The 10,860-nt window shown below is 43.3% G+C and overlaps 1 protein-coding gene and 1 pseudogene across 2 annotated transcripts in view; one reads left to right on the forward strand and one right to left on the reverse strand.

The window, feature by feature from the left end:
• LRIG2 (leucine rich repeats and immunoglobulin like domains 2) overlaps nt 1-10,860 on the forward strand; it is a 127,670-nt gene that overhangs the window by 71,583 nt on the left and 45,227 nt on the right. The gene's annotated exons all lie outside the window — the stretch shown is intronic.
• LOC109391551 (ubiquitin-60S ribosomal protein L40 pseudogene) lies at nt 5,567-6,034 on the reverse strand (annotated as a pseudogene).

The raw sequence follows: 10,860 nt of genomic DNA on the forward strand, positions 1-10,860 counted from the left end.
TTCAGCGTCTTAGCTGTAGAGGGCAGTGTCACTGGCCCTCATATGTGGGATCTGAACCGGGGCCCTCTGGCATCCCAAGCCAGTTCTTAACCATCGCGCTACTCGGCTGGCCCTGGAGCCTCATTTTCTATCCCTCCCCACAATGGCGGTGGTTAGAACTTTGGGCTCTGTTATTTATTACCAGTGTGACTTTGGCAGAACTCTTTGAGCCTCAGTTTTCTCATGGGCAGAATGGATATAAAGATTCGCATCTCACAGGGCTCTTGTGAAGATTAACTGAGATAATGCACATAAAACAGTACAGTGCCTGGAACATAGGCATTTAGAAAATGGGGCTGTTAACAGTTTGCTGATGAAAAATTAGCAAACATCCCCTCTGACTCTCAGAAAGTGAGCTGCTGGCTCCAATCTGAAATTTAGCCTTGAACTCCTGTGCTGTAGGATGTTCCTGTGTTCAGTGCCTTCCTTCTCACTCTTCCAGCTTCCCTCTCTCTCTCCCTGCCTAGGCATCTCATTAGTCCAATTAATAAACTGTTACTGTCATTTCAGTTTAGCTCCAGGAGTAGGGTCCCTTGGGGTTGTGCATTATGTTGGGGAAGTGAGGTGGGAGGAGCTGCAGGGACTTCCTCATTTCCACGGGGGTGGGGGGCTGGGGTGGCACAGGCTATGAGCTGTTGGGAAAAGCTTTGTCAGTCGCATTTCTAGATGTCTGTGTAACTATGGTGGTGGTGGTGGAACAAGGAACCAGAGTTGGCAGCAGATGGACCTCCCTGGGCCCTGGTCTCCTGGGGCATCATCAGGATAATCAGTGGAAACTTTATTATAGAGAGCCTGGCTGTTTGGCAGAACATCAGGGTCCCATTCACGGACTGGAAGATTCTGCCTCAGAGATAATGACTACCCTGAGGCCTCTGGCCTTCGGTACCCTGGCTTTCAGCTCCCCGTTGGGCATGTGCATGTGTGCACGTAGGCGCACACGCATTGCAGGCACACAGGCAATTTCCCTGGGCTTTCAGTCAGCCAAAAAGGTTGTGAGTACATTCCAGGCCTGGAGGGCTGGAAAACAGGGTGAGGCTGGAGGGCTGGGAAACACACGACTGCTCCTGCTGATTGCTGAGAAGAACCAAACCCGGAGCTTCCCAAGAGCCTATTAAACCATCACAAGTGCCTCATTCGGAGTGAGAGCAGGTTCCTTCCCAGCCTTAGCGAGATAAAGGATAATAGGACTCACCAGTTTGCTCAGAAGCTCAATCAAGCAGGGATATAGGTTGGCTTGTTGGAAACACAACTGAGTCAGCATTTTAAACTCCCTCCCCCACACACCATTGGGGTGTGAAACGAGTTTATGCTCAGGCTGGGGATGGGGCAGGGTGTGTGTGTGTGTGTGTGTGTCTGTGTTTGTATGTGTGTGTGTCTGTGTATGTATGTGTGTGTCTGTGTATGTATGTGTATGTATGTGTGTGTATGTGTATGTGTGTGCCTGTGTGTGTGTGTATGTATGTGTGTGTATGTGTATGTGTGTGCCTGTGTGTGAGAGAGAGAGAGAGAGAGAGAGAGAGAGAGAGAGAGAGAGAGAGAGAGAGAGAAAGCGCCCACGTTTTTGTGGAAGTCGTCTCAGTTGTTTCCTCAACCAGTTACATTATACCTACCCATGCAGGCAGATATTTAGGCAAAAGAGGGTTCATATCAAACTCATTCTGCTGACACCTGGCTCCCACTTGCTGCACTGTCAGCACTCCTGTTCACCACCTAGAATTAGAAGCTTCTGTGCTGGCCTCAGCCCAAGGTGAGTGTGGAGAATGCCACATTTTCTTTCAGTACTCTGTCTCCTAATGTCCCACGAGCACAAAAACGCATGCGCTGTGTATAGTAGACTTTACCATAGGTCTCAAAGGGTGGTCCGCAGACCAGCTGCTTCAGCATCGCCTAGAAACTTCTTTTTTTTTAAAGATTTTTTAAATTGGGGAATTGGGGGAGGGGAACAGTGGTGGGAAATCGGGGGGAGGGGAACAGACAAGTTGCTGTCTTTTTGTTCTTCAGTCTAGTTGTGGAGGACCTCTCTTCACTGGCCCATGTTGGTATTATCATTGTNATCTTCGTTGTAGAGGATGCCGGTCGCCGTCTGGCTTCCCTGTCGGCAGCTTGTGGCCTCTAAGCTCAAGGTGCTGTGTTACAATCTTAGTTGCGGGTGGGCATAGCCACCATCCCATGTGGGAGACAAACCAGCAGCCTTGTTGTTAAGAGCGCACGCTCTATCCACTGAGCCACCCGGGCGGCAGCTCAGCTCAAAGTGCCGAGTTCAGTCTTAGTTGCGGGTGGGTGTAGCCCACCATTGAACAGGCAATCTTGTTGTTACACCAGCTGAGCCATCCTGCCACCTGTTGGCAGCTCAGCAACAGCTCAGCTCAGGTGCACCGTCACTGGCCCATGTGGGAATCGAACCGATGGCCCTGTTGCTCAGAGCTCGTGCTCTTAAGCCAACACTTAACCAACTGAGCCTCTAGGCCCGCCCTGATAGGAGTGTCTTTTGATCTAATGAGGCGACTCTTGGGGTTCCTGGATAGCTTCAGGATGGGGTCTGGTCACTAGAAAGACCAGTTGGTGATTAGAAGTTTGGAACTTTCAGACCCAGTCCCCTTCATCCTGGAAGGAGAGATGGGCTAGAGATTGAGTTAATAATTGATCACGCCTATATGATGAAGTCTCTATAAAACCCCAAAAGTGTGGGGTTCAGAGAGCTTCTGTGTTGGTGAACACATCTACTTGCCAGAAGGGTGGTGTACCCCAACTCCATGGGGACGGAAGCTCCTTTGTCGGATGCTTCCAGATCTCGCCCTATGTGTCTGCTCATATGGCTGTTTGTCTGTGTTCTTTATTGTATCTTTTATTATATAATAAACAGTAAATGTAAGTAAGTGTTTCCCTAAGTTCTGTGAGCCCTTCTAGCAGGTGATTGAATCTAAGAAGGGGGTCATAGGAACCTCCGATTTGTAGCTAAGTTGGACAGAATTTGTAGGTCACATGGGGTTCTATTACTTGTGATTGGTGTCTGAAGTGGGGGACAGTCTTGTGAGACTGAGTTCTTACCCAGTGAGATCTGCACTAACTCCAGTTAGTTAGTGTCAGAATTGAATTGAATTGCAGGACAACCAGCTGGTGTTGGAGAAATGGTTGGTGTGGGGAAGAAAAAACAACAATGTATATCTGGTGTCAGAAGTATTAGGTGTGTAAAAGTAAAGGAAGAAACACATGACAAAAAATCTTTGCTTGACCACAGTGTAGTCAGGTTCCTGAACCTTGTTCTAGACTGTCTGTTCACATCCATGTAAAATGCAGTTTTAGTAAGAACCCTGTTAAGTCAGTTTAGCAAGAAGCCCTACCCTCGATATCTGATTGGGTTCCTCACCTCTACCATCTCCCAGGTGATGTCTGATCACCCTGACCTGTTTTCAGCAAGAATCCCAGTAGGTCTCTTTAGTCAGAACCCCCTACCCCTGATGTTTTTCTCTTAGTATTTTCCATCCACTGACTCCACCCTGCCTCTTAGCTATAAATTCCCATTTACCTATGCAGTATTCCAAGTTGAACCTACTCTCTTTCCCTCACTTAAAAACTTCTTTGTAGTGGTCCCTATGCCTGTTGAGATATTTCTTTACTCCCAAAGTCTTCCTTACCATGCTTTATTAAGTATCATTGAACACTTTTTTCCTGTTAACAGTTATGGTGCCCCAGCTCCAATAGGATCAGATTCATCATTGGACCCCCAGACCTCTCACCCAGTATCATAAGTGCATACCTTTGAAATCTTTATCTTCACTCCTGACTGATTGATCGGGGATCCATTGGTGAGTCTGACTCCTGAACCATTGCTCCGGACAAATGTCCATGAAAGCTGGTAAGGACAGATTTTGATTCTTAAGAGTCTGAGTATACTCCAGAAGATGGGCCAGAATCCCAGATAAACACAGGCTAGGTTAGAGTCCCAGGTTTCCCTGTTTTAAAGTTAAGAGCCCTAGCCAAGCAGCTGTTGGTAAGAAGCTGGGTTCTTTGAAAGGTACCTGCTGGGCTGGAAGTCTCTTCTTGGCTCTTTTTTACCCAAGTGGGGATTGTTCCCTGACACTCTGGACTGGAAAGCTCTTCTTCCTGGCTCTTTTTTGATGATTTTCTGACTCTTTTCACTGGCAGTTCTTTCTTCCTGGCTGTCCGTGACTCCTCTCAGTTTTCTGTATTGGATCCTGGAACTTCTCGGTTGACTAACACCCTTGTTAAACCCCTGCTGAATATATTCTCTCCTGGCTCTGTCTACCTCCATTCTTGTTGGCATGCCTTTGCTGAGAATAAGTGGAACTTCAGTGGCCCCTTTGGGGAACTTGAGATGTCCTCAAACTGGCTCCCCTAGGACCGCGCCCTTCCCATTGCCTCTGCACCCCCCTCTCCTCTAACTATGTGCATCATCCCACCAGTTCCCTCGAACCCTTTGATGTTTCCCCCTGCAAACCTCTTCCTTCTCCATCTCTCTGTTCATCCCAGCCAGACCTTTTCCCATGCCAATCTCTATAGTCACTTGAACTCTGGGCCGCCTGCCCTCCACAGGGGCAGTCAAGGGACTTAGAGACCCCAAAAGCAACTGCTTGAGGCTGAAAAAGAAAAAAAGACTAATTGGAAATAGACTGGATGTTTTAGTTAGTTGGATGGGCTTCGGCGACATCAGGATAGCTGCTAGAGATCTCCTTGGTACTCACATATATATAAATATAAAATTGAGAAAAGACGAGCTAATTATTTTATATAAATCAGTGAGTTTGTATTGCTATGTTTTACTAACTCATAGCTAAAATTTTAGTATGAAAGCAGTAAGATTTGAGCTATATTTTATATATGTATGTTATAGATGTGTGTTATTTTTCTGCCTCTGTGTAGTATTACCAAATTAATTCATAAAAATCCCTTGAAGGAGTTCTATTCAAATTGGCATAGAGATAAGTGAGTGCTCATATAAATTAAGTATTCCTGAAACTCCAATAGAGAAACTAACCCTGTGTTTTAACTTCTCATGCTCTGGGATGATTTTTCGTAAATAAAGCTAATTTGCAAGCTGTTGGTAAAATAAAAACAGGCACGTTTTCAGAACTGTCAGCATTATAATGCAGACATACAGTTTTTTCCTACCTAGGTTTACTAGTTAAACAAGCTTGTTATCTATACTAGATGTTTAAGATTATAAAACTGTAAATCCAAACTAAGAATAAAATGTACAATAAAAATGAATTGCTTGATGTATGTCAAGCACAGTGGTACAAAAAGAAGAAAAAAGCGGGAAACACCATGTATTAAACCTTTTTAGGTATTTGCTCTTGTGATGCCTGCCTGTCATGTATGTGTTGTAAAAATAGTTCATAGGAATATAACTTGAGATGATGGCAAGCTTTGTTTGGTGTTATGTCTGCCTAGGATAAGAATTTGGGTCATTTATTTTCTTTTCTTTTTTCCAGTCAACGAAAGGGAAACTTTATTGAAGCCCTAGGGCCAAGGGGTTTGGGCAGGAGGCCACCCTGTAGGCCAAGGAGGTGGTGGAGGGGCCTTATTTGACCTTCTTGGGGCGTAGGTTGTTGGTGTGGCTACACTTCTTCTTGCGGCAGTTGACAGCACGGGGATGCAGGCGAGTGTAACACTTGCGGCAGATCGTCTTGTCACAGTTGTACTTCTGGGCAAGCTGGCGGAGGGAAGGCTCAATGATACCACCTCGCAGACGAAGCACCAAGTGCAGAGTGGACTCTTTCTGGATATTCTAGTCAGAGAGTGCGGCCATCCTCCAGCTGTTTGCCCACAAAAATCAGACGCTGCTGGTCAGGTGGGATGCCCTCCTTGTCTTGGATTTAGCTTTGACATTCTCAATAGTGTCACTGGGCTCGACCTCAGGTGTGATGGTCTTGCCCGTCAGGGTCTTCACAAAGGTCTGCATCTCTGCGTCTGCTGGGGAGGCTGCTCCGCCGCCTCGTTGAAACGAGAGCTGGATCATTTCTAAGGAAGATTAAACTACTGAACTGAAGTTTAAGTTTATGTATTTTTGACATCTTGTTTTTATATGGTGTAGAGAAGCTAAAGATATTTGGATCTATTAGTAAACATGTCCTTTGCCATATTGAAAATTTGTACTGTGAGAGATCATATGCCTCTGGAAATTGTGAAATATTCATAAGTTTACTAATCTATAGAATACTGATATAGGGCAGACCACATTGTATACTTTCTAGTTTTCTCTGAAAGAAATGTTACTAATAGTTAAAAATTATAATCAATATATGTAAATGAAACTATTAGAAATCAAGAGAATGAAGAGAAACAACTGTGTATGCAAAGTATGCAAGGTATGAAGGATGTGTGTGTGTTCCGGGGAAAAAAGTAATTTTATTTGGAGGTAGAATGATGGTTGTTCCAGAATGAGAAAGGAGAAATACGGGACAAAGACCGAAAGGATATCAGAAAAAATAGTTGTAGATTTGTAGAACAGGAATTTTATGTGTGGTTAAGTTGCTGAGATTGAATGGATTTGTTTATAAGTTAAAAATCGAACTTTAAAATCAAAAGCGTACTGATGCAAAACTAGAATGCCAAAGTTTTCTTGGACTATTTGCCTGCTCTTATTAAGAAATTATAAAAAGGTTTTCCTTTATCTTTTAAATAATCTGCCTAGGAAACAGATTTCGTGTCATCAAACTAATTTCCTGTGCTTCATCTTGTCTTTATCAGGTCTTTGATTATTTAAAAAAACTAAGTCTTCTCAATATTAAAAGAGCTAAACATTTTTTTACAACTGTGTAACTTTATGTTTTTGTCTTAGAAATATTTTGTCACTTTGTTTAAATGGATAACTTAAGTATTGTTTCACAGTGACCCATGACTTTCTTTAGCCAAATGTTTGACATTTTTGACAACTTCACAAAATCAAATTCTAAATGGAGTCTTTCTGACCTCAAACTAACATTGAGATTTTCCAGAGGGCCCTGTAAAATCTCAATGGATTTGTCTCACCTTGTAAAAGAGAGATGTTAAACTAATTACTTTTATTTGGTATGTTAAATTACCTGGGAAGCATTGTCAAATAAGAAATGATGACAAACCTTCTTAGGTTATGTATGTATAGATATGTGCTACTAATATATGTATTCCAGAAATGTATGAAGTTCTTAGTAGTTTGTCAGTACCCTTGTTGTCCGGTTATTAGGTTAAAATACTGTATGCCATAGAAATAGCCAATTTTCCTTATCAAATGAACTCTCATCAGAACTTTAACCATGGCCATTTTTAAGTCTTTCATTCACAGACCCATTTTTGTTTTACTATCATTCTTTTCTGAAAGCATTTACAATCAGCTACAAGCAAGGATGCTCCACGCTGGCATCAATCGAATAACTTTCAGACCATGCCACTGGACTGAGTAGGAATTTCCAGAACTAATGAAGAAGCTGATGGATTCATAAAACTGTTCACCCAAGATCTAGCAGAACAAGAGTTAATTACATGGAACTGAATGAACTGATGAGGTTGATGATAATGTTTTATGACTCTTTGTTTGAAATATTGCTGGTTCTTTAATGTTTTGTTTTCCAGATTTAAAGAATCCTTTTTGTTTTCTCTTAAGCTGTCTATAGCTAACAACAATCTGGTTGATTACACCTTTGTGAACAAATGTGAAACAATTACTTTTTCTCCCTAACTCATCCCTTCAGAATTCAGAAAGTCTTACAGGTGGCAGGATGGCTCAGCTAAAAAAAAAACCCCAAAAAACAATTCAGAAACTCTTAGTGAGTATTCATTCTGATTTTTATGACAATGTAGTTATTTTGCGTAAGTTCGGTAAGAATCTGTTTCTGTAACAGGACACTATGGGAAACATTGGTTATATTATTACCAGGGCTTTGACTGGAGAGTGATGTACATAGACTCTGGTTTAAGGGGCTGAGGTTGAACTCATGGAGCCAATGCTCTTGGAAAGACTGGCCTGGTACCTGGCCTACAGCCTTCCCAGCCTTATAGGTGAGTAAGGAAGGTCACTTCCTGACAGGCCCAGGAACCTCAGGATATGTTGGGGGCCTCGAGAAGAAAGGAATTCACCCAGATCTATAGGTATTGGGGTTGAAGGCTGGTGACTGGTTTCTGAATTGGCTTCCTAGCCTCAAGAGGCTTTTCAGAGTCTAATCCACGGTTAGAAAAGTTCCCCCAAAGTAAACTCAAAAAGAGCCTTTATGACCAGTCACTATTCTTGCTGTACTTATGTAAATAATCAGAACCTATAATGAGACCAGAATGATTTTGTATGTAAGAATTAAAAGGTTGACGGTAGAGAGGATTTTTTGTTTGTTTTGATGCAGAACAATAGTGCACCCTTGTGGGGCCAGTTTTTACCAAATTTTCAATTTTAGTTTCCTCCAGTATTTGGCTATAATTCTACAAGCGAATGTTTCCAGTTTTCTCCGGTCCTCCTGACTTGACATCACTAAGAACTAAAACTGCCCTTTTCTTGAAACCCTGCGAGCTGAAGCTGGATGGCTTGATATAAATGTAAAAAACACAAATTACCACAACAGCTCATGTATGGGCAACCTCTGTGCCTCCTGCTCTGTGACCACTCACAAAGTTCTGTAACACCTGCTGCCATCACCAGAGACATTCAAACTGCAACCAGGAAAATCTTTTGGGTGGCCACTGTCATTCTTGCTCTGCCATTTACAGATTCTTCCAATTCAGGTCTAAAAATCTCAGCTGGCTGCCCTCTGGACTCAGAAACTGGGTTTCTACCTATGGACTTTCGTTTTGCTTTTGCTTTCATAGAAACTCCCCTCATTAAATGCCTGACTGCTGGCACCACCAAGGACATATCCTTTAGTAACAAGTCCCAGCAGAAGGTTTACCTGGTCCTTAGTGAACACAAGGCTACTGAATAAGAAAATAGACTGACATTGCTCAGAGGAAAGAGCTATGTCTCTTCTTTCCTTGAACAAGAGAGGGTACTGACAAAGATTCTTTGACCAAAGTTTAGTAAGATCCCTCCCTGAAAGCTCTCCTAGGCCCATCTATATACTTCCTTATAAAATGCAGTTTAAGCAAGAACCCTGCTCAGTTTAGTGACGCCCCACCCTTGCTGTCTGACTGAGTTTCTTCCACCAACCCCCGGGTGAAGTCTGATCACTCTGGCCTCTCTCCAGTAAGAATTCAGTTAGGTCTGTGTAGCCAGAACCCCCCTTACCCCTATTGTTTCTTAGGAATTCCCCATCCACTGGCCTTGGCTGACCTCCCTGCTCCTTGGCTGTAAATCCTCACTTACCATACAGTATCTTTCCCCGTCTGAAAAATTTCACCCCAGTGGTCCCTGTACCTGTAGAGATCACCTGCACCACCATGGATAAGGTCTGCCTTACCGGGTTTTTAACAAGTGCCATTGAATATTTTAACATGCAGTTTTTCCTAGACCTTTGGTCCCATAGAAGCAAGATGTGCTAGAATGGCTCTGGCTCACGGAAATGTGGTTTGGGAAGAGAAAGGATAGAAGGGTGGGGGGGTGCAGAACCTTGCTTTGTGGTGGTCACGTGGTCACCCATGGTAGGGAGCAGTGGCTGTGCTGCTTTCAGTTACTAAAGGTAAAAGTTACAGTGGAATTCAGTTCCCAGCTCATTGGCTCACTGGATGCATAAAGAAATAGAAACTATAATAATAAGCAAAAGGCCAGATGTTCAATCCCTTGGTTATTGTTATCTGTAATAGCTAAAATGAAATTAAAAGACAATGCTGGGTCAGACCTTGATGCTAGACCAAGCTCACTTTTCAGTGAGTATGAGCTTTGGCCACTAGCCTCAGTGCTGACCCCCAAGGGAAAATTATGCAAGGACTACAGAAGGACCTCTAAGATCCCTGGTCACCAAGGAGGTAGTTAGTGTGTGGGAAGAGCAAAACCAAGAAATGATTTGAAACCAGGGAGTGTAGTGTGAAGGAGTTATTTCATTTTGTGGATCAGTAACATCAGCTTCCTGAAGAACCTTGACTAAAATGGACTGTAAGAATAATTAATTTAGGAGCAGTATCTGGTTTTAAATGCTGCAGTGGGGAAGAGCATGTTAGGGTCGATCCAGGATTTATAACTCATTATGAAACGATCACAGATGGCTGTGTGTGATCCAGACACAAAGCAGGTTATACCCAAGGGAACGGCCAGCCTGGTAGACTGGGTAAAAACCACTGTAAGATCTGTTTCCCCTGAGAACTGGGACTGGGGCTGCCCTTTCTCCCTACAAATGCCAAGTGGAGCACCTCTGATGAGGCAGATGATACGTGCTGTATATAAGCCTGGCTGGGATTATCTTTATGATAATGTTCACCTGCTGAATATGCCAGTTACCCCGCTTATGGTAAATGCTGTGTTTAATGGGAACTCTTACATGGACACCCCATGAAACCATAGTGCTGCAAAAGTGCCATGGATAGTTGGGGAAACCTTACGTATTTGCTGTCTCAGCGTCCCCTCCTGGGTCTATAGATGCTAGTGAAAATATTAGGTTAATTACCAGGAGAAGGAGAAAGAGCAGAGGAGAGAGTCAGGGGATTGGTTTTAACAAGGCAGAAAAGTTTAAATGATTATTAAGAAACAAGATGAATAAAGCAAATATTGTTTGGAGCAAAATAGGAGAAAGGGAAGACTCAGGGGACTCACCCAGCAGAATGGAATACTTTAGATGGTTATTAAGAAATGGGATGAATAAAACAGACATTGATGGGGTTAAAACAAAGGTTTTAATATAGCACTACCTAAGGTTGGGCAGGCCAAAGGGACCACCTTCTGGTCCCCCAACATTAAAGAACCCCAAA

This window comes from Hipposideros armiger, unplaced genomic scaffold (assembly GCF_001890085.2).
Source record: "Hipposideros armiger isolate ML-2016 unplaced genomic scaffold, ASM189008v1 scaffold_297, whole genome shotgun sequence".
NCBI classification, from domain to species: domain Eukaryota; kingdom Metazoa; phylum Chordata; class Mammalia; order Chiroptera; family Hipposideridae; genus Hipposideros; species Hipposideros armiger.